Raw genomic sequence first — 24,873 nt, forward strand, 5'->3', positions numbered from 1 at the left:
TCAGTAACTCCACCCAACACACCACCTCTCCTGTTCTGAGAGACCACTATAATGGATGAAGCCCAAAGTCATGGACTAAATTAACTCTGTGGCCATTTTACAGACATTTTACGGGGCGGTCTATAAAATAGAGGAATGATATCTGTGTATTGTTTCAAAGCATGGGAAGAGAGGTGGTTAATGAGGATGTATTGGATAGTGTGGGACCCAAGCATGATGTAAATGGTATGGAATATAGGGTGGAGAATGTGATGGTTTATGCTGGGGTGGGATGAAAGATGGAAAAAAGGTGGTAGTAGATACGTGCAGGTGTACAATGGCCCCATCATATGTTGAGAGTGGAGAAGCACCACTGCAGGCTGCACAGTGAAAGGGCAATGGGTCCCTTATGGCTCTTCCTCATGTGCCCACAGCAGTGTGGGGACTCTTGATCCTGGGGAGCTGGAAAGCTGAACCATAAGCTGTGTTTGCTCCACTGAGCTTCTCTGGCTAACGACTCACTCTGAACTGCTAGAGCCCTGTTGTAGCATGCACGGGGATCTTGATCAAAGTAGCATAGCCTGGCCAAGCTATGGAGGAGCGAAACTCTGCTGTGCTTTTATACAAAGGATTGGCGAAGGGTAAACCAGGAACCTGTCTGCGTCTTTCCTCCCCAGTAAGCTCTGGAAAGGAGCACTTGAAATGAGTCAACATTGACATCATGGAGCAGTGGTGATTTCCACCTGATAAAGATATGCCCCCATGTTCTGCAGCCTTGCCGCTTTTCTTTCCCCTCCCTCCCTTTCTAACAAACTTCCCACTTGCTGCAACGCTCATTACTTTATAATTTTATTGTTGCCCTTTCGTGGAGAGATTTGTGGTGTTTTAACCAAGAAACCTACATTAAAATATTTAAATAGGTCATTAAATATTTATTTTCCTTGAGCTACTTGTGAAGATAGAAGGAAATCGGGGAAAAAACTGTCAGAAAGGAGCATAATATTCACATTTTTTTGAAAAGACTGTTTATGGTTATGTTGCCTGAGGGACCTGCAAAGACAGAATCACAGAGGCCATGGTGTTAGCTTTTCCTCCTTGCACTCTGTCTCCCTATCCAGTGGCCTTTTTCTATTCTAGGATTCAGCTTGTTGTGCTCAATTCTCCCCTCTCCTTCTCCAGTGTAAATCAAGGTTAACTCCATTCAGGTCAGTCAGTGAGGCAGCCAAAGACAGATTCTCAGCCAGATGGAAATGTGGGGATTGACCCCCACCTGTCTGCCCCTGAACAGTTCTCCTGCGACAGGCCCTGCTTCTCCTCTCACGTGCGTTGATAGAAACCACGAGCAGCTCCGCCAGAGGCACTGGGGCTGCGCTGACATAAAACTAGTGTGACACCTGTGTCGAGCCCAAGGTCTACACTTTTCCAGCTTCTGCACAGGCTGCTCATTCCTTTTCCAGCTGCACATGAAGGAAACACGGAGATTGTGAAAGATGGAGGAATTACCTTCACAGGTAGCAGGCAGCAAATCCTCATTAGACAACACTTAACTCTCCTAGGATGAAGCTACCAAAGGATCTCTAATAATGCTACGTGCTGGGATCTCTGATAATGCCAAGTGCCAGGTAAGAGGCTGCTGTGACCGTAGCTGGCGGCTTCTTCATAGATTTGCCCCTTAGCATGGCTTTAAGGATTTTCCCTGGAATTCTGAATTCTTATATCCACATTAACAACTTCATCTTCCACAGACCTCCTGCATGACAAGGCTGAGAACTGCAGTCAAATTGCTTCTCTTTAGCCCAATAACTAATCTTTATTATCAGAAAGACCCACGCATGCTGCCACTGTGCATGCAGTAGAGACAGACTCAGTGTGCTGCAAGCCCTGGCCACTGAAGAATTAAACTTCCGCCTTCAAGGGGATGTGGTCTCCAGTTATAAATAGTCCAAGAACATTTGATTGCGTTTCTCCACTTCTCTAATAAACACACTTTCTCTCTCCAGTGTCGGGCGCTGCTTTTCTAGGGTGCTTAACAATTTACTTATGCAGCCTGCTTCGCTCTGTGCTCACACACACACACGCACACTCCTGGACATGCTGGATTGTTGTCACCTGATTGTCAAGGCTGTTCATTTTCATCTGCATGCGACAGATAGCACCAAAGGAGCCAAATGATTGTGGCAACAAAACTAAAATAACCCAACAGTTTGTGAAGCAGCTGGTCGGCACAAACAGCAAATAAATATCCACTGGAGCTTGTTCTGCATGAATTCACTGGGCAGCCTGGCTTGTGGGTTAAAGGGCAGGGAAGGCTGGAGCTCCTGCTTGGTTCATCTATCTCAACACACCTGTGCATGAAGGTCAGGGAAATTTTCTGGGTGAGGAGCTGGAGCACAAAGCAGCAGCACTGATATCAGACACTTTGCATTCAACATCTCAAAATTCAGGACGTGCAGAGCTGTTCACAGAGGCCAGTCAGAGGAAGGGAGGACATCTCACGTGTAGGATGCTATTGCAGAGACTGTTGCAGATTCTGGGTCCCAGTGTTGCATCTTTTTACTCTGTTACCTGGTTAAAATGCATCCCTCCTCTTGAGAAAATACCAAAAGGTGCTTACATCTATCAAGGGTTGATCAATGAAGAAACTGAAAGAGAAGGAAAAATAGTGATCCCCAGAATCATCTCAGCTGCAGAAGATTTAAAAACATGCATTCATATATAAGGTGTGAAAGTTTTTTGACAGCCTTGGTAGCTGCCTGGACAGGGACCCTCACTGTGGGGAAGCCTGCCCATGGTCATGCTAGGCAAGTATGCAGGCAGCGGGTAGTGCCAGGGCAAGAGCTATGCTGCAGTTTGGGGTGGGGGAAGCACCCCAGAAAACATTGAGCCCTATGGCAGAGATGGAGTTATTTTGATTTTCCACCACATTATATCAAGTGCCTTTTTCCCTCTCCATCAGTCCCTAAATGTGCTTATAATACGTAATTTGCCTTTAGAAAATTAATCATCATTGCCCAGTAGTTCCTTTTCATTGAATCCCCACTCAGGTATGACTGTATTTTGACATGCAGAAATTAAATATTTCACCCCCCAGTCCGTAGACCTCAGTTTCAAAAGAGGATTTTTTTTCTTTTTTCTTCTTTTTTAGGACTTCTTTTCAGTGCTCATTTTTTTTTGACAAAACAAATGAGCACAGAAACAATACCAAGCTGGCACTCCCTATGACATTTTGTAATAATAATTAAATGAATTGTTTTGAACTGCTCGGTACTTTGATGTGTTTCAAGTGCTTTTTCCCTTGTCTGTCTGGAAAATGGGGGAGGCTATGCCAGGTGTTGGCCCAGGTACAGGGGAATAGGAAAAGGAAGATTTCTTTGAGACACAAATAAGATCCACATTATGCATGACTCAGCACCTCATGTCAAAATTTGGCCCATATCAAAAGGAACACAAAAGGCTGATCACAATGAGCAATAATCCAAAAATACGCTGGCGAGAGGAGCGTACTGTGGATTTCGGAGCGGGGCATGACAATTAGAGCTGTGCAAGATAGTCACAGGGACAAAAATAGATCCAATTCCAAGTGGAAGGTGCCTTTGAAATTTGGGATTTGTATTTTTTGTGTGCATGCTTTCAACTCAAAAATAGCAACTTGGTTAAATAGAAAAGGCAAAGTGTGAGGATAAAAAAATATTACTTTATTTTAACAATAATATATCTAAATCTGGAAGAAACCCAGGAGTATTACTTGTGCAAGATTTAACACAAAGGATTGTGCTCTGTTTTGTTTTGCTTTAACAAATCCATTTCTAATTCTAATCACTATAAGAGAAATACCGTGGCTCCTTTCCTTTCAGCAGTCAGAGAAAAGACCTATTAGATTAAGAGGATGGCCAATGATATCAGGAACCCATGTGCATGTTCTTGATCTTCCACTGACTTCTGGGGGAATCAAATGGCCTCAGTTTTTTATATGTAGTTAAGTAGCTAGTGGGATTCTCAGATGCACTTCAGAGCCTGACAGCCACACACGTATTTCTTTGCATGTTTCGCTCTCTCTTCACCACAGGTGATGGGGATGGCAGGCTTTCCTCAACTCCCATGAAAAAGACAGTGAAATGCTTAGGTAGTGCATTGATGAAAATCAGAGAAGATTTAAAGACAGGTATAACCACCAGCTTTGAAAGAGCTTGGTTAAAAAAAAATAAATTCTCCACTTTTCACCCATGACAATCCAGCCTTTTGACTTTCTCCTACTGGCACTCATCCAGGGAGGGAGACAGGCGCTGCCTGGAACAGGGTGTCCACCCAAAGCAATTCAAAGACCTTATTTGCAGTTCTCATTATCAATATTTTAAACTGGATTTTAAAGATGCTTCCTGCAGCTACTATTTTGACTCTTTCAGCCCTATTCTGAGCACTGAGCTCTTTTGAAGCTACTAGCCTTTGCTCTGCTGTGAGAGCCCCAAAGGTTCAACACATTAATCAGCTTTCCCTCTGCTTTCTCTCAGTATAGGGATAGGAAATTTCCTTCCTAATGTCTCTTAGGAAGTGGCCTATATGTGGGCACCGTCCCCACCCAGCTGCTGGAGTCCTTGCCTGCATCCCTTTTTCAGCCCTCCAGCTCTTGGCAGATAGGTTCTGCCTCACATCGAAATGACTTCATGCTTCTCCTGTGTTTATTCTGTTTCTTGCCTCTAACAACATTTCCCAGGGTATTTCAGGTGGCTAATACACCATTAGGACGCACAGCTGATGCTTGAAATTCTAACATTTTCCACATTTTGTAAAAAAGCTCATTACCGAAAGGGTGTTCCTATGCTGACATTTCTCTTGTAACTTTTTCTCGTTCTCACACTTTTGTCCCAGACCTCCAGATATATCTTGATACCTTATTGGTGCTTTAACATCTCTCACTGCTGGTTCCTTTTCTACATGGAGGGGGTGAAACAGAAGAACTTGTTCATAAGCAGAAAGGGATTTGGTGTCTATTGCTCTTGGGACCATCCAATCAGTCATACTTTTACTGGACTCTGTCAGCCCAGTGATCTATTCAGTCTTAGACACCATTAGATACAAAAATCCTTAAACCAAATCCCAGGGCAGCAGTAAGGAAGACCACACAGGCAAATCCTAATGCTGACAACATTCATCAGTTTATCAGCTTTCTGGTAAAACAGAGGAGAACTGGAGCCCACACTTTCCATCACCTTTCACTGAAAAAGAAAATCCTGCTCTTATCAGAGTTTTGATTTGATTTCATCTATTGGAGTGGGTGGGGAGGCTGTGTCTTATTCTGATTAAGATGAACAGGTCTTCTCTTTCCCCACCCTGGCTCTCTCACATGCTGACGTTTATTTGGAGAAATGAGGTCATTCTGGGGTATTTTGGAACGAGGTAGCTGGCACATTTCACAGCTGAAAGGAAGCTCTGGCTGGGGCCATGTCCAGTGGTGATGGATTTTTGCAGAGACCCCAGGTCATTACCAAAAATTTGGCCACATGTGCCAAGGTCAGCCTACAAAAGGTCACTGTGATAAACAAACCTGATCGGAGTATTATTTGATGGGGCCTGCAAAACAATCCCCCTCTAAAGTAACTGTTTTCAGGCCAATCAAATGACAATGCTGCCGAGCTCAAAAGCATGCCCAGCTCATTGCGGTACTGCCTGCCTTGCCAGCCTTATTAACGCCCTCAGAGCTCTGGATAGGGATAAGAGAGGAAAGAGAAAGGGTTGAACAGAGCCCATGAAAGCATCACTGACCAGCCCAGAGCTCTCTTTTGCCCTCACCTGTTTCCCATTTTTCTCCTTCCCATGTTCCTGGGGTTGTGAACGAGTCTCAAAAGCAAAGAGTTGGCCACCCTGAGGTAGATGAGGGAGAGTACTCCCAAACTGCCTCCCGCACGGATTCTTGCATTTAATTGCATACAAGATTGGATATCTCACCCATGCTGAAGACAAGCTGAAGTCCATCCCACCCACAATGTAAAAGGCAGTTGCTTTGGGCAGTGTTTCTCCCAGGGATGCAGAAATCTCAAGACAGATGCTCCTTGTGAGCATCTCCAATGACAACTTCTATCAGACACCTCTGATCTGAAGAACAACTGACCACAACACCGCAGAAAACCTCTCCTCTGCCTCTCCATACCCCATAAACAGACAGACACACTAGTCATGTTATTTAACACCTCTTTTTTTTTCATCTTTCTTGGGTGACAAATTGCATGAGACAAACAGAGGAAGGGTGCGGTGGTTAGAGCTCAAATCTGAGACAAGAAAAATGTCAGTGGTTATTTTTACCTCTGCCTCAGACAAAACACATGCCTCAGAGTGGCCATTCGCACATTGGTTTTTTTTTTCTTCAGCTCCCTCTGTAGCACTTTGGAACTGCTTAGGTAAAAAGGTGAATTGTCATCACTTTCTACACTCCTACACTCATCTCTGGGGAACTGGACCACCTGCACCTCAGGAAGTTTAGCTTTTCTTATGTGACCCCCCAGAAGTTCTGTTCTGAATATCAGGAAGCTCAGATAACCCAGCTGACTTCTTTTCCTAAGTCTGTCTTTAATTTAATTGTCCATACTGAGAAACTCTGTCCTAAAGGATCCCTAATATTTCAACCATCAGACTCTCTCTAAGCCAAGGGGCAGTGGGAAGTCCCTAAATCCTTGTGTATTCTGGAAGTGTGACGGCAATTATGGACCATTTTTCGAAAGAATGAAAGATGTCCATTGATATAGTGAAAGATAGAATTGGAGTTAGAGTTAACCTTGAATTGAGTTATCTAGGAGAATAAACCCAAAGGTAAAGCTACCCTTACTCTGTGAGCCACCACTATTTTTCTCCCTCTTTCCTTTTCCCTTCCAAAAGGCATGAACTTGACAGAATGGCAAGGAAAAAAAAAAAAAGAAGAAAAAACAAGCTACCACTACTACTACCACAACCCGCTACTGCAAAAGCCAGCCCTGAAAGTTTGTTGCGATGTCAGCAGGAAAAGCAATTTTGTCCTCTGAAAAATTAATATGATGCTCACTTGCTGTCTAGTTCCTCCTCTGCTTGTCAATAATCCTGTTCATTCCACGAATATTAAACCTGTTTGCCAGAGCCCTTAATGTGACAAGAAGCTGATGCCTGAAAGCACGATTACTTTCAACTACACATCATATTTAATTTATTACATAACCGGGTGTTATTGCTTTTATTGATGAACTGTACAGTGTAAAATGATTATTTGTTAAAGATTTCACTGTAGTAAAGGAAAAGGAAAAAGGAAGAAAAAGCCAAAAATCTTTACTGCTCAAAAAAAGCTACTTGTAAATGTTTTTCTGAAAAGATTCAGGAATGGGAGTTATTATTATTACCTGATTTTTAGCTTCACACATTCTTTGCAGAATAGACCCACTTTCCTCCATCACTTAATTCAATCCCCTTACTGAGACAAGAACAAGCAGCAGAAGAGCAGAGTGACCATCTTCTTGATCAGATGATGTGTATGTAACTCTTCCATGCTCTTTGTCATTAAACCTAGGTGGTTTGTTTGGGCAGGACAACCTAAGTCCAGCATCTAAGCTTAAGCTCCATTGGTTCCTTTCTGTTACTGTAATGTGATAAGAGCTTATTGATATCAGTCATTTTTCTCTGAGAGACCATCTTTTTGGCCCAGCTATGATGTAAGTGTGTCATGATACTGCAGATGGGCAAAATGAAAGATGAGTTTCCCGCCTTGAAAGAACATATACTGTGATTTGAAAAGGTAGGAATAAAAAGGGAGTTTGTTTTATGTATATGAGAAACCAAGGACGAGAAACGTGTTGGAAGTAGCTCATATTGCAACTTAACTTCAATAAAGGTACCATTTCTCTGGCTTACAAGCTGTCCACTGCAGTGGCCTGTATTTTTATGGACTCTGAAGGAAGTAAATATCTTACTTGACTACTGTAAATGCCATATGGTTGAGTCACTGGATAATCCCAACTGTCTATTTCCCATTTTAGGCTTTCATTTTGGAGGCATAAATGACAAGCCTGAAAAATGCATAGTCTCATTTGGGCAAGTTAATGCTGAGAGGCTGTGGTCCTCCTCTGACTTTTCAGGTCTGAGGACAGGACACTGACTTGCAGCTCTCAATAGCCATCTGGACCTTTCATTGAACTTCTATGGGTCTTGTCTTCCTAGTTCTAGACCCCAAACCGGTGACTGTGAATATCCTATACAAAACTGATCACAGCAGGAGACTGCACAGAAGCCAAGACATCCCCAGTATAGTATTTTAGTCTTAACGCCATCCTCTTCCAGACTTACATGGTTTCAGTTTATTAAGAGGGGGGGAGGGGGTGAAGTTCAATTTATAAGCAAATGGATAAAAAAACAAAACACAAAGGAAATGCATTACTCAGTCCCAATTTTTAGAAATTAATTTTCTGCCAAATCCTGAAACCATGATATCAGCTGGAGTTTTATCTCTGGTTACATTCAGGTAATAATACAGCATTTTGAACAGAAGAAATTTTGAAGTCTGCAACCTAAATAGAGATGTCCTCCCTGATTAAAAGGTGCACTGCATTTCCAGAATACACTGGGAGAAAAGCAGTCTCAGAAGAATTCTTGGAATGGTTTGATACTGAAACAGATGTAATGAAGAATTCAGCCTGCTGCTGAGAGACATCTCTCTTGCTAATTGGTTATAAACAATACTACTGATGGCATCAATATATGAAAGAAGAATTAAGAAATAAGGAAGCCTGGGCTTGGATCCCTTTCTGTCTCATGGCTGATTGCAAATACCAGTTGAAAACCTTGTTGTTTGGACTTTTCTAAAAGAGCTATTTCTCTGTAGAGTTTTTCTTTTCTGAAAGTCTTGGACCTCATGCTGCAGCTTCCCTCTTCACCAGGAACTTCACAGAATCTCCTGATTCCATCCAGCTGTCCGACTCCAAAAAACAGAAGCCAAAAATATGATCATTTTCTTTGCAGGGTTTTGACCCAAGTTCTATTTCTCTAGGTGAAAGGAAATTTCAGGGGTAAAAAACAGAAATACAAACCCAAATGGTCTGCATTTCCCAGAAAGACTTAATAGGAATGATTCGACTTGCTGTTTCATTGCCTTCACGACCTCTGCCTCTTTCTGCCTCCCAGACGCCAACAATCCCTTAACTGGGATTCTGGGAAACACAAGAGACCTGCAGCCTCTGATCACATAAAAGGAACAGAACAAGAAAAAGAAAAGAAGGAGGAAGGGGAAAGCAAGATAGAATAAAGCAGGTGAGCAAAAAAAAAAAGAGCTACAGAGCTGATAAGATTTCTAGATGGCCAAAGGAGTTTTGTTCATACCCAAGACATTGGTGTCCCTCTGAGTAAGGAACTTCCTGCTCTGTCACATGAGCACAATTTTCCCTCCTTCCCATCCCCTGGCTCCATTCCCTCTTTTTCTTTTCCCTTCCAATTCCCTTCAATAGCAATGTCTTCAAAATGAGGTCTCCTGCTTTCCAGAGAAAGTACTGAGTCATGCAGGCCACTGAGGTGAACGGGAGATACAGTGGTTCACAATCAACTTTGCCAAGCAGGCTCTGGATTGTGATTAGTTTTACCCCAAATACGCTGCCCCTCCTGGCAGCCCAGCCAGTCCCTCCCACACACGTGCTTAGGTACGAATGCAGGTCTCTGCCTGGCACAGCCAGTCTGCTTTCCGTTCATATTCTGAAGGACGTGAAAGATGCCTCACCGTTACCTGTTTTTCTTTCCTACATACCCATCCCTGATTCTAGCCATCCAAACTGAACTCTTGGGTAATTAAAAGGAAAACAGATATGGAAGTTCGGGGTTTTTGGTATGGATTTTTTTTTTTTAAAAAAACCAAAACTCTCCCTAATCTCTGAGGAATTTACCCGAGTTGATTTCTCAATTGTTGTTTTGACTTCTGTGACGGCGCTCTTTGTGTCTGGGATGCAGCATCGACCTCCAGCAGCAGAACTTTCGCTTTGTTCCCAGCACTGTCCTGAAGCGCTATGCAACTCATTGAAAATCCATTAATTCTGTCTGTGCCCTATCAGATTAAAACTTCTCTTCAAATAACATTTCAAATATCAGTTGCTTCACCTTAATATCTTTCTTCCATAACATTTCTCACAGCTCCACACACACACTCCACTCCCCTGGGTAATTCCCTTTTCTATGAGTATTGTTTATTCTTTAAGAACACACACTCTCTGCTCCCTCTTTTTGCTGACGTTCTCTGCTGCATATTGCTCTCTCCTACCTCATCCCCACTTTCTCTTGTCCTTATTCTATTTTCCTTATATGATCAGAAGCAGCAGGTCTTTTCTACAGTTCCCAGAGTCCCAAATTACAGCCCCAGTAGAGACTTGCTGTTACCAGAGACTTTCTACCTGGTCAGCCTGCAAAACTTACTCAGCTGCATGTTTGTCAGAACAGCAGCCACTGAATTTGCTGGGGCCATGTATGTGAATACACCAAAACGTGTTTCTGAGTACCCCTGGAAGACCGACCCCGGTGATTTCCCTACCAACAGAGACATCCCCATTTCCACTGGACTGACTTCCAATCCATTATGGCCAGGCTTCAGCTCCAGGGAACGGGGAGGCTGTGAGGTGTTTCACACCCCGCCAACCTCACAGACAGGCCTGGGCTATGACTCCACAGCCTCAGTCACAAGGCTTTTGTGGGTGGTAGCTCGTTTTCATTTCCATCACTGAGCCCCAGAAGTTATGGATGCAGCATGGAGATCATGACTCAGTACATCCTCCCCTTCCTCAGCCAACACCCTCCAGATTTGGAACAGCTAGGCTTGGATGTAGGTTTGGTGTCAGTAGGCATGGGCTTGTGTAGGAGAGAGGCAAAAAGAGATGACAAACACTTGATGCCGTTAGAAACTCTCTCCTGACATCATCGACGACCTTCCAGCCTCTGCCCAGAGGCAGAAATTATCCTGGGCCCAGTGGAGTTTGTTATGGTTTCTCCTTTCTGTGTTAACACTTGTCAAAGTGCTTATCTCAACTTCCCCACTCCCTTAATCCTCCTGCTGCTTGGCTGGCAGAGATCTGTATCTGCTTTGGTCCAGGTGGCAGGAGGCTGGGGCAGTGCTGATTGATAGACAGTCAGGCTTCATCCCAGGGAAATATAATAAAGCAGAAGTCAGTGAGAAGGAGCCTTGTAGGCAGCAGGTTTCTCTGCAGAGGAAATGGTGATAACCCATAATAATCATCTCCCACACAGGCAATAAGTATGTTTACCCAGGAAAAGAGAGTAGAAACGTGGTTTAGAGGAACTACATATCACGGGGGTCGTAGAATATAAGGGCTGGACCTTGGTGAGATTGCCACCTCCTTGCAGTTCCCCCCCCCGCCCCAGCAGGGAACTGGACAGCACCCTTGGCCTCATGGCAAAGGTTGGGTGGGACACGGACATCTCGAGCGAGCCTTAGGAGCTGGTTTGGGGGATCCAAGCAGTGTCAAACGTGGGGCACAAAAGCTGCTGATGAAGAGATCACTCTCAGCTCTCCTTCCCCAACCTTTCACTTTTGCTAGAGCAACAAGCCATAACAGTAGAGCCAGAAAACACACCAGTCCTTTTGCTTCATTTATGTGCTCAGGGTACTTTTATCCCCACGTGGAGTGAGACTCAGCTAACCTCCATGCCGATTTCCAACTGTCATCTCTCCAATAAGTGAAACTACCACAGGTTGCAATCCCTGCTGATTCTACAGGATTTTAGGATATGGTGCATCCAAACATTAACGCAGCTGATTATTTTTTTGCTGGGTGACTATGGCAGGGGAGTTTGGTGGGTCAGAATTATCTAACATGGTCTGAAACATTCAAGAGAAACAGCACAGATCTCTGCATATATTTCATTCAGCGTATTTGGGAAGAGATTCCCCACAGAGAGAAGGAATATCCATATGGATGTAAACTCGCACAAGGTGGAATGGACTCAGCTGAGTGAGTAGTTTACAATATAGTATTTATCAGATGAGTTTCTCTTCTGTTTTTGCTTATGGTATTCCTCAGATCATGATTTTTTCTTACAGTCCTTCATTATTCTAGCATATTTTTGTGTATATATACATATATATGTACGTATCCATAAAATCTCCCAGGATTTCTCAGAAGAGGTTTCAGTTGGTCTTGGTGTTTCAATTGCAGTGGATGAGTTGAGTCATATGCCCCTGGTCTTATTATTCATAATAGGAGGAAGCTGCAATCACTGCTGAATAGCCACGCACATTAATTTTGAAATTCACGTTCATCTGGAAAAATTCTGTGGTACAAATGTTTATTGCTGTTGTTGTTATTATTGCTTATTTTATAATAACAGGAGGAGCTCCATTGTCCCTGGCCTCCTGGTGGACACAGAGGGGTGCGAGACAACTGAAGGAACTTCATTATATGTTTGGAGGATGTATTAATACCAACATTACCATTATATTCTTTCTGCCTGATATTTTTTCCTGAACTGAATACTGAATTCTTCTTCAAGGACCAGCTTTAGCATATGCAGGGCCCTGTGTGAAATCAACACAGCATACTCATAGAGGGAAATTATATTGAGGGGAGTATTGGAGGCTGGAATTATGAAAGCTATATATAAAAAAAATTTGGACCCATGCTGACTTTTTTCTACTTCTAGGCATTTACCTAGACCTCGTCTAGTGGCACAAACAAAGAAAGAATTAGTTGGATCTGCTCCATCACAAAGTGATCTTAAAAGAATTTCTTTTGCAATTTCTTAATCATTCCATCATTAGTAGCTCAGTCAATAGTCAGTTTGTACAATCTGCTTTCACGTGGTTTTGAAATTTGAAACAGGTAGAAGGTTCTTTCACACTAAAACTGCTCCCAAAGGCTGGTGATGCCCTGAAGTGAGGTGTTTTAGAGGGAAGGATAGCACCCTTGAAATTGGCTTGCCTTATCCTTCACCACTCAGAGAATCAGGACACAGGAAAATATTTCTCTGTGCTTCTCCTAGAGCATAGACCCGTGATTTTCACTGTTTTTGGTCTAGGGACTGAAATCTTAGCCCTGTTAAAAGCAAGGCATTTCTGAGTTTTGCCATATCTCCTAATGATGTCTATAGTTTCAGAAGGACAAAAAATAAGGGGGGGGTGGGGGGGTGGGGAAAAGGCAGAAGGACTTCCTGCTATGACTAATAAAGCAGCCACAGACTGGAAATCAAGTCCTCTTTGAATGAAAGCTGGGATCTCCAAAATCTAAGGTATACTTCTTCATTAGTCTCTTCTGCAAAATATAGGCAACGATGTTATCTTAAGGCAGATCTTGGGTTTTGTTTGCTTGTTTGTTTCTGAGCAGCCAAAGAAAACTTCTCCAGGGACCTGTTTGATTCCTCTCTGCAGTCTGGGCCGGAATATTGATCCTGGAGAAGAGATGTGTGCCTTCTAGATGTGTGTATGTGAGGACACACAAGCTTGTAGGAATGCAGAAGAGATGAGACAAGCTTGGATTTCACCTAACAGCCCCATCCCCTCCCCACAGCACATCTTGTCCTCCTCTCTCAGGGAAGCTCATGTATTGCCATTGCTTCAAAACCCAGATGCAATTTTCTGGCTAATAGAAGACGTATTGATAAAAGTTGGCATTAAGTGGAACTAATTACACTGTAACTGCTAAATAACTAAGAAATAACTACCTTGTAATTTATGGTGTAGCACGGACTCTGTGTAGCAACTTTCAGAGCCATTGTACGTGCACAGAGCTCACTGGTGCATGTGCTGCAGAACTTTTCCCCTGCCAGTAGGATCCAGTCGATGTGAAACTGCTGGCTCTGCAAACACGCATTGCCATGATTAGAGCATGAAGCCAGTCAGGCTTCCCACAACCCACTACAGCCCTCTTCCAGAGCAACAGGATAAATGACTCCTAGGATGCCATTAATTTTATCAGTGATTTTCATTTAGAGTCCTAATCCCATCTGGGACGTCCTCCCTCCCTGCAAGTCAGGAGTCCATGCCACCTCCTGAAACCCTGGACTGGTGGCTCTCCATTGTGGATACCAAGGGCTGGGGTACATAAAGAGGCTGGTGTCTGGTCAGGTTTGCTGCCTGTTGCAGTTGTGGCAACCAGCATCTTTCCTCTACTGAAATAATTTGTCGAATGACCCATTAACCATACAGCTGGGAGGAGGGGAAGGCATGATTCACATTTTCACTGGGGTATGCCAAGGGACAGGGGGAACCTCTTCCATACATCACTGTCACACAGCAATATCATCAGCCAATTCAGAAGATACGTCTGAATGTGCCTTGTTCCATCTGATCAAACTCAGGATTTCGTAGGACTCATCATTAAAGTTGATGAGAAAACAGGCGTTCTGTCTCCAGAGAAATCTAGCAACTAAACATTTGTTTATATCTCAGATAAGACCAAATCAGAAAATATGTTTTTCAAACATTTCTCTTCAGAAGTTATGCCACCACCTACTGAAATGCTTCATTTTGATACTATTGAAACACAGTTTAGTACTGCAATACTGGATGGTATAGAGAAATGTAACAGAATAAAATTAAGATTCTAATATAGAAGTGAAAACAAGTGGGAAATGGAGCAGGAAAGAGATGAAATAATAAAAAATTTAAAATCCATTTTGATTTCAAATTGATTCAATATTTTGCCTTTGAAACATCATTGGAATTAGAGTACTCCAATGAAGCATTCACGTTTTACCTATTACCCAAAGAACAGGCTTTTCCCAGGAGGAAAATGTTCCCACAGACCAATTTGCAGCCAAATGCAAACCACAAAATTTTTAGAGTGGAAACTCTTCACTGCAGAAGTCAGCACTTTGTGCTTTGGTTGTACAGCACCAAGCACAGCAGGGCAGGTCTCCAGACAGCACCTCAGCAGAAAGCACAAATAATAGAGCTGTTGGTCAGGGGGTTTGCTGAGGAGTCCCAGAGGATGTTATATTGTGCACAAGAAAAATGGAGAATTTGTAGGCAATGAGAGAAGGGAGAGAAAAATCACCCTGCGTTGGAGATGGGAAGACAGAGAAAAGAGAGAGAGATTGCAACGATAGACAGTTGGGGAGAAAGAGGGAGAGGTGCAATTCAGCACCTGCTTCTGCCTGATTCGTTCCACCTCCATTATCATGCACCAGAACAACTCATTCTTCTTTTTTCCAGAAAGTGTAATAATGCTCCACAGGTGAAGGAGTTATCTTAGCTTTTCTTTTTTTCAGCAAAGCTAACACTCAGTACATGAAATAAAGGTTATCTTGAAAAATAGATGCTGCAACTCGCATACAAAGGAGCCCTTTCCTGTGACAGGGAGTCTTTTTTGAAGGGGTATGCTAGGTTTCGTGCTCGGAAGAAGAAGGAGAAGAAAATGGAATTGACTGCTTAGTCCGTCTACCAGGTTTCCAAATTAACTTTTGACGAGGACCTGGGAGACTCTCTCCCATGCCAAGACGTGCAGGTTACCCCTGGGGAGACAGCAAGGATGGGGATGGAGCAGAAGGCAACACTGCTGGCCACACCAGGGATCAGAACAAAATTCACCTTTCACATCTCTCCCAAATCAACAAGGTCAGGCATGCTCTGAGGGGCGAAGACCCTGTGTGCTTGCAGAACTCCAAATGCACAATAAGGGGAAAGGAAAACCAAATTTCATGTGTGTCATATGTCAACATGGCTATGAAACAACCCCCAGCTGCCCACTGAGGGGAGCAGGGCATCAGCGCTGGCGGTCCAGCCTGTGTGTTCACCTGCGCGGTGCTGCTCGTCGTCCCAGTGCAGCTGCCCATGCCGGCAGAACGGTGTGCCTTTACGCCTTTTGCTGCTCCCTGTGTATGGCATTCAGCATGACAGGGCCGTGACTGTGGCGGCGGAGTCTTCTAGCTATTACTGTTACTGAAATAACAACATAATGTGTGTTTTGATACATTTGCTTTGCAGCTGAATCTGGGCATTTTTTAAAACAAACCTTCTAAGGATATCTGAAGAGAAGCAGCCCATTTAAATGACTAAATAAAAGGTCTGGCTGTAGTTTTTAATGAAAGACCTGTGTGAACTAATACACTTTGCATTGTGCCCTGCAGCTCATTAAATAATGGGCTAAGCCATGCAAAGTGATCTACAGAACACTGCACTGGTATTTTTCCTTTTAAGTGTCACTGTGCTGATCAGAAGTAAAGAGGACAGCTTCTGGGCGGCATCATCAGGGATCTCAGGTGTTTATTTAGTATGCAGCTGGAATAGGTCTGGGCGTGTTCATACCTAATTTCCTTGCAACAACCTCCTGTCACTTCTGTGTTCTTGGATACCTACAGAAATACTTACAGAAGGGATGTATTTATTTTACTAGCAGTTCCTGTCATTGTGGTCAGTCCTTGGGTGTAATATGGATTTTTATTTTTATTGAATTTTGTTCTATTTTTAAATAACTGTCAATAATTTTACAAATCTCCAGAAGTTTGTCTGTCTTTACATCAAAATTGTTGGAAGTTTCTGAATAGCTCTAATGCTACTAAAACCCTTGAAGTGTTGACATAGCACAGAGTGATATCACACACCTTGGGCTCAGTCATGCAGCTTTTGTCAGTCAAATATTCTCTTGTTTCAAAGGCCCTGGGCACCAGTGTGGATGTTGGTGAAACGCTGCCATTTCTGGACTAAAAAATGGGGCTCTTTCAAAATCCTTTCCACCCCTCTAAGGATCCCTTCCCATTGTCTGCAGTGATCTGCAGTTCAAAGACTGTCAGAGCACATAAACATGACACAGTAACTGAGAACATCAAAGAGCATTATGTTTTCCATACATAAAGAGTGACAAGCTGCCTAACTCTTTATATTAAAAATTCAGACAAAAAACAATTCAAGAAAAATCAAAGTAATGTCTCCAAGAGAGAGTCAGATGCCACACATTTCAGTTACATAGTCTTATCATTTTTGCCTAGCAAAGTGGCCTTTAAACTCTGCTCCTAAAATATATATATATAAAACCTAATTTGCAGCAGTTATCTTGCTGTCTACAGAGGAAAGGAAAGGTACATGAGGAGTGTAATATTTGGAGAGTCAGCTTCTGGAATGGAAACCTCTGCCAACCCAGTAGATAAAGTTGAAAGAAAGCCTCGGAGACAGTGAAGTCCATCAGCACGCCCAACATTCATGACTGAGTCCCTTAAAGCTGGATCTATGGACTTAGTTCTGGTGCTATAAAGAGATGATTCAGGCACCACGGAAAAAAGGAAAGAGGAGTGTCAGGACAGAAGACATGAGACCCTCTGGCAAAATAACTGAATAAATTATTTGTAGAAACAATGGGAAGCAAAGAAGCAAATGTGTTGGTGGAAGGTAGAATCATACAATCATTAAGGTTGGAAAAGACCTCTAGAATCATCAAGTCCAACCCCCAACCCAACACTACCATGTCACCTAAGCCATGCCCTGAAGAACCACATCTACACATCTTTTAAATACCCCCAGGGACGGTGACTCCCCCACCTCTCTGAGCAGCCTGTGCCAGGGCCTGACCACTCTTTCAGTAAAGGCATTTTCCCTCATCTCCAACCCAAACCTCCCCTGGCGCAGCTTGAGGCCGTTCCCTCTCGTCCCATCACTGGTGACTTGGGAGCAGAGACCGACCCCCCCTCACTCCAGCCCCTCTCAGGCAGCTGCAGAGAGCGAGAAGGGCTCCCCTCAGCCCCCTCTGCTCCAGGCTAAACCCCCCCAGCCCCCTCAGCCGCCCCCCAGCACACTTGTGCTCCAGACCCTGCCCCAGCCCCGCTGCCCTTCTCTGGACACGCTCCAGCCCCTCACGGCCCTTCTTGTCCCGAGGGGCCCAAACCTGAGCCCAGCATTCGAGGTGGGGCCTCCCCAGGGCCGAGCACAGGGGCCCCATCCCTGCCCGGCTCCTGCTGGCCACACCAGTGCTGACACAAGCCCGGGCGCTGGTGGCCTCCTTGGCCACCCGGGCACTGCTGGCTCATGCCCAGCCGGCTGTCAGCCAGCACCCCCAGGGCCTTCTCCGCCGGGCACTTCCCAGCCCCTCTGCCCCGGGCCTGGAGCGAGCGTCAAGGCGGCTCAGCAGGTCATAAACTGCTTCCTCCTGGATTATGGGGTGTTTATTCTGTGATCTGTCCCTGCCTTCCAGCTCCAGGGGCTGAATACCACAGGGTTAACTGGTCTGGTGGTTAAAGGCTGAGGCAAAGAAGGCATCTAGTACCTCAGCCTTTTCCTCACCCTCAGTGGCAATGTTCCCCTCCGTGTCCAATAGAGGATGGAGATTCTCCTTGGTTCTCTTTTTGTTGTTAATGTATTTGTAAAAACAGTTTTTGTTATCCCTTAGATCACTGGCAAAGGTAGATGCGTGTTAAAAATGCAGAGGCAGAATATAGCTGGTTCTTTGCCACAGAAGGCCTTGGCATGAGCTGGGCACACTTCAAGATATGATGGAAACATTAATGGAAACATTTAGTTTCAAAGAACTGAAAATCATAGAGAATTGGGATCAAATTTAGTCAGGAGTTTTGGACCAAAAAAGGGAATGGAAAGGATTTTGTAAATCTTTAACCATTTCAAAACTTTGTTAAAAGATTTATTTTAAGTCTTTCTTACTAAGCTTTTCTTTGTTTTGCATCAGCATTTTCATTTCAAAAATCAGCCTAAAGGACAAATAGGTGAAGAGAGTAAATATCTTTGAGAAGAGAACTTAATTTCTTAAGCAAATGTAGCACTCTAGATTAAACACGGGTTTGGACTTTCCTTTAAATTGTTTCCTTTCCTTTCATTCTCCTTTAAAACATATTTTCTAACTCCAAATTATTTTAAGTCTATTTTCACTTTAACAATTTTTTAACTTCTTTTTCATATACACATTAAAAAAAAATTCTTAACTTAGCTTTAACCACTGATAACTCCTGGAAAAATACGTAGTACTAACCATTGTTTATACAATACTTGAAAGAACTTCAATAAGACACCATTAATGAAATGGCCAAAAGGACTGGGTAAGGCTCAGGAGCAAACTATTATGTGAGCTTCCACTGGAGCATTGCAACTGGTTCATCGTATCACTCAATTTTCTACCTTCTCTGCACATCTTCCCTCCCAATCTTCTAAATGCCAGCGCAGATTTAAATATCACCTACTGCCTCTTTAGTAAAGAAATGAAGCCCCAGGTAGCATTTCTGTGCATAAAATGACTACCTGGTGATGGCCTCAAGCTTTCTCCTTTTGCAGCTTGTACTCCTCCCTCCGAATCCAGCTGCAACAGCTTTTCCGGAGATTATTGAGTTTTCTCCATCCTTCATGCCCTCTAAGCTGTGCCCAGAAAATCAAGGCCTTTGGGGACTGGCACTGGAGCAACTAAAGCTTGTGCACAGAATATACCCAGCTAATCCAAACCAGTGGCACCCGGCCAGTGATTTGACTTGATTTGATTCTTTTTTTTGTTCTTCTGTGCGTGGGGCTCTTCTATCTGTTCCTATTTACAAGCTAGTGGGTATTTGAAGTGGGTTATTTATTTATTTATGTACTTCTATTATCACAAAAACCAAATTGCAACCTTCAAGGAAACGTGTTTGTGAAGGATGGGGGTGGGGGTGAGGCAACAGTTTGAAGCCAGAGAAAGGGGGCTACATCTTTATCAAAAGACAACATCAAATTAATTTCTCTCTGGTCTCAGGAACTCATGTAAAATTTATAGGCTGTTTGTTAATTTTCCTGTAGTGCCAGCAGCACGGGTGTTTGTGATTCAGAGGGAAAGGATGGGAAGGAAAGAGAGAGGCGGGGAAAGGGGAGGCAGAGTAGAAGTGCAGCAGCCTTGGCCGGGCTGACACAGTTCCGTACATGAAGCGACCTTGCTCACGTGCCAAACCTCACATGCAACACGAACAGGGAGGCAGCAGGATGACAGGGTTTGGATGGGGGCCCGCTCACTCCCCTCCCTGGTGCAGCCTGGCTACTTAAAATTCAAGTGGTGTCCCCAGCTCTCCGTACAAGGCTGCCCTTTCAACACCAACACAATGACTTCTCTTACATAACCCAACAGGCAATTTAGCAGGTTCACAAACCAAAATAGAAGGAGAATTAGTTTTGTATTAACACACCTTCTTTCTCCTCTCCCCACCCTCCCCTGCCATCATCTTTATTTTTTGTTAGGTTCTGGACCACCTCTGTGAAAGTGTCCAGAAGATTTGTGCCCTTTCCACCCCCTCGGCAAGACTGGACAGCAAAAGGGGCCATGGTCTAAGGCAGCTGGAAAAAGACCGGGAGGTATTCCCAGTGTCTTCACTGAGCTGAGAGAGCGTGGTCCCAACACTGGTCTACAACGGCAGGGTCATTTTTATTAATGTTCTCAGAATTCTCTTCTGGAATTAGGGACTTACAGCTTTCAGGAGCTTTTCTGGCTTTGACAAAGCCCATGTTTGTGCTGGAGCCACCAGGAGCAGCAGAGCCAGGGGGGGATCAGCAGCAGGGATGGCCTGAGGTCTGTACAATTCCTGCATCTTAGGCCCAGACAGAAATGCTTTCGGAAACACTGAGAGATTTTACCTTTAAAATCCCAGTATAATCTTGTACGTCTCATAACTTAGCAAAGGTTAGTATTTTCCCCAGCAATGCTTAAAAGCTGAAGCCTAATACTACATTAGCAGCACAAAACAAACAAACAGAAAGATCTGCAGGAATCATGTGAATTTCAGTTTCATGCCGAACTTTCGAGCTCTCACAGAAACATAAAGCATCTGGTTCTTCATTTTAAAGACATGAGCTGGCAATACTGCAAAAATTCCCAGCTGAATGAGAATACATCTTTTTAAAAAAGGCCTCTAGCCTTGATTTAAAGACTTCAGCAGCCCACCACTTCCCTTGTTAGCTGTCCTAACATTTTAAGAGCCCTGCTAAGCAAGCATGTGGCTTACTTAATTTTTCTTGTCTTTTTTCCTTCTTTTCTTCCCTTTCTCAGTACCAGAGTGTGTAACTTCAGCTGCCAGCCCAGGATGCTCACCTGGCAGTGAACCCTCCTGGACTTGTATTCTGATACCCCGTCTCCCATTTCCTCACCAGCTACAAAACAGGTGCACAAAACCCAACCTATAGATGTACTGGAAATGTTCAAACCAACACAAGGTCGAGGTTAGCTATGATGGCATGATTGGCTGGGTAGATGAAAGGAGAGCAGCGGATGTTGCTTACCTCGACTTCAGCAAGGCTTTTGATGCTGTCTCCCATAAATCCTTCACAGACAAGCTACAGAAGTGTGGATTAGATGAGAGGACAGTGAGGTGGATCGAGAACTGGCTGAACAGCAGAGCTTAGAGGGCCGTGATCAACAAGGCAGAGTCTGGTTGGAGGCCCATAAAAAGCGGTGTTCCCCAGGGGTCTGTGCTGGGTCCGGTCCTGTTCAACATATTCATCGGTGACCTGGCTGAAGGGATAGAGTGTAACCTCAGCAAGTTCGCTGATGATACCAAGCTGGGAGGAGCGGCTGATACACCAGAAATCTGTGCTGCCATCCCACGAGAGCTGGACAGGCTGGAATTCAACAAAAGCAAGTGTAGGGTCTTGCACCTGGGGAGGAACAACCCCACGCACCAGTACAGGTTGGGGGTGACCTGCTGGAAGGTAGCTCTGCTGAGAAGGACCTGGGAGTGACCCTGAGCCAGCACCGTGCCCTTGGGGCCAAGAAGGCCGATGGTATCCTTGGGTGCATCAAAAGGAATGTGGCCAGCAGGGCGAGAGAGGTTGTCCTCCCCCTCTACTCTGCCCCAGTGAGACCACATTTGGAGTGCTGTGTCCAGTTCTGGGGCCCCCAGTTTAAGAAGGACGTGGAACTGCTTGAGCAAGTCCAGCGCAGAGCTGCCAAGATGATCAGGGGCTGGAGCATCTCCCTGATGAGGAAAGTCTGAAAGACCTGGGTTTGTTCAGCCTGGAGAAGAGAAGGCTAAGGGGGGATCTCATCAATACCTATAAATATCTGAAGGGCGGGTGTCAAAAGGATGGGAGTGGACTCTTTCCAGTGGTGCCCAAACACAGTCCAAGGGGCAATGGGCACAAGTTGGAACACGGGAAGTTCCCCCTGAACATGAGGACAAACCCCTTCCCTGTGCGGGTGCCAGAGCAGGGGCACAGGCTGCCCAGAGAGGCTGTGGGGTCGCTTCCCTGGAGACATCCACCCCCCGCCTGGACGCGGCCCTGTGCCCCTGCTCAAGCAGGGGGTGGGGTGATTTCCAGAGGTCTCTTCCAACCCCCACTATTCTGTGATTCTGTGATTAGATTAGGTTAGAGATTAGTTTAAGAAATCATCCGTTGTTCTCCCCAGGGTATTGATTTTACATGTGCTTCTATCAAGCTACTTTATCATTAGACATAAAGAAGGAATGTCCCTGCCTGGGATTTAGCGTGTTCCTTTCTCCACTCCTTCCTGCCAGGAGAGGTGTGTAGTCATCCTCACAGTAGCCCACGGAGGGGAGGAAGAGTATGCCTGCCAACCAGGGGCAATTTCTTTCCTCCACAGCTATGGAGAGGAACACTGTTTTTTATAAACACACTTCAAAGATGCCAAATAATTAAAAATACATGGACATCATGTGGATCTAAGCTAAATACATATGGCCTTTGATTGCCTGGCATTTTCAATTCATACAGGAACATTACTGCTATGCAATATTTATGATCAGTAGAATTTCAGTCTCAAACTAAGGACATCTCTTCCCACTTTTCCCTTGCATGCAGCACCCTTTGCTCAGAGACTGAACAGTTTAATTAACCTGTGATTAACTGTATACCAACTCTGACTGTCACTGATTTAGTTCTGGAAATGCTACTGCTGTGAGTTGAGCACTGCACTGCTGTGCTGGTTTAGGCTGAGGTAGAATTAATATTCTTCATAGTAGCTAGTAGAGGGCTGTGGTTTGGATTTGTGCTAGAAACAGTGTTGATAACAGAGATTTTTCCTTACGGCTGAGCAGGGCTTACAAAAAATTGCTGGGGATGCACAAGGGGTTGGGAGGGGACACGGCTGGGACAGTGACCCCAACTGACCCCAAGGATGTCCCCCACTATATGACATCATGCTCAGGATAAAGCGCTGGGGGAAGGGGAGGATATTTGGAGTGATGGCATTTGTCTTCCAAGTAACCATTACAGGTAACAAAGACCTGCTTTCCTGGAGATGGCTGAACACCTGCCTGCCAATGGGGAGGGGTGAATATATTACTTGTTTTGCTTTGCTTGCATGTACGGCTTTTGCTTTACCTCTTAAACTGCCTTTATCTTAACCCCCAAGTTTTCTCATTTTTACACTTCCAACTCTCTCTCCCGTCCCACCAGAGGGGAGTGAGCAAGCAGTTGGGTGGGACTTAGTTACCGACTGGGGCTAAACCACAACAGCTGTCAGAGAAGGGGCCCCACTATCAGGGTAGCTCCCCTCTGGGTGTCTCAGCTGCTCACCACACATGCCAGAGCATGTCTGTCCATCTGAGTTTAGCTGGTGGGTGCCATGGCACAGCTAAAGCCATTTGCTGGATCAATGCACCCACATGATGCTCCACAGGGGAGAGCAAGGATGAGGCATGCAGCAAAAGAAAAGCAGGGAAGGGGACGCATTTTTAAGCTTGAAAGGACTTGAATCTGTGGGGAGAGGAGGTGGGCTGGGCCACCAGCTGTGGGCTCAGGCTAGAAGGGCAGCAATAGGAAAAAGCCTCCCTGGCTCAGTCCTGTCATGGAGGTTGGTGTTCACACAACTGTGAGCTTCCCAGCTTGCAGTCCTGCGGGGACATCACACTCCCTGGGCACTGCTGTGGGCTGCAGCTCAGCTGGGCTGGCCCTCACCAGATACCCTGAGTTTTCCTGGACAAGCTCACATCCTTCCTCTCTATTCTGCTTCAGAAAGCTCAGGTATCTTTCCTGTTCTCTCCCTTGCCACCTTCACCAGCTGTTGCTTCCCTCCTTCTTGGCCAAAAGTAGTTTGACCCTGTGTTGTGTGTTGCACATCCCCTGCGTGCTGGGTACATCACGCCTGCTGCTGACATGCCGTCCCCGCACACATTCCTGGCTGCTTTGGGGAAACTCCACACAAAAATGCTTGTGTCTCTCTGGCTGTCATTTTATTAGCAATTGCTCACTCTGACTCAGTCTCCCTCCCCCTTTTATTCCTTTAAAAAAGGAATTCTCCAGAAGCAAGAATTTGGAAGGAGGAGAAGAAGATTTGGAAAGAAAAAAGCAGAATCATTACAGCTGAGAAACAGCTCTTGAAACTTATTAGCTCATGACTCATCTCTCTGAAAGGAGCTAATACCTTAATTTCATATTTCTCTGCTCAAATGGAGACCAAAGCATAAACTGAAATGAAACTTTACACTAATGGCTTCTTAATTACACCCATCTAAAAGCAATTACCTGAGGATTAACAGATACAAAGTTAGGGTTGATGCGACCACTAGAAGGGAATTGTGCTGCAAGTTTGTCTGGGATGAGATGGGCTATGGAGAGGTGTAATGGCAAGGTACCGCAGCCTGGCTGCCTCTCCTTCCTCCTCGCTGCTTGCCCTCGCTGCGCCCTGACGCTGCACAGCGGCTCAGCCGTACTCTCTTGCAACCTCCCTGCGAGCATGTGGGTAGCACCAGCCAAGTATCCACAGAGAAGAATATTCCTCAGGAATTCACTTGCTTTTACCATATTGGAATTGAAACTCAGATCCTAAAATTCCAGCATGAAGGACCTGGCAAATGTGGTGCCAGCAATATGTGGTAGATAGGGTAAGGGAAAGGGCAAGTCTCTAGGAAACCAGAGCTCCTGCATCCTAACTCCTGCCCAATAACCCTTCTTTCTGCCACTTTGGTACCTGCAGGAGGAGAATCATTCCTACCAGTCTCACAGTGCATTTTAAGAACTTCTTAATACTTATTGAAGGTTTTGAAACTATC

The 24,873-nt window shown here is 44.7% G+C and overlaps 1 long non-coding RNA gene across 1 annotated transcript in view; it reads right to left on the reverse strand.

Moving 5' to 3' along the window:
- Positions 1-816: 816 nt before the first annotated feature.
- LOC135316170 (uncharacterized) overlaps positions 817-24,873 on the reverse strand; it is a 79,908-nt gene continuing 55,851 nt past the window's right edge. The window contains exon 4 of the long non-coding RNA XR_010375605.1: positions 817-2,621. This is a non-coding gene — a long non-coding RNA (uncharacterized LOC135316170). The remainder of the gene's footprint in view (positions 2,622-24,873) is intronic.

The sequence above is a fragment of the Phalacrocorax carbo genome, chromosome 18 (assembly GCF_963921805.1).
Source record: "Phalacrocorax carbo chromosome 18, bPhaCar2.1, whole genome shotgun sequence".
NCBI lineage: Eukaryota > Metazoa > Chordata > Aves > Suliformes > Phalacrocoracidae > Phalacrocorax > Phalacrocorax carbo.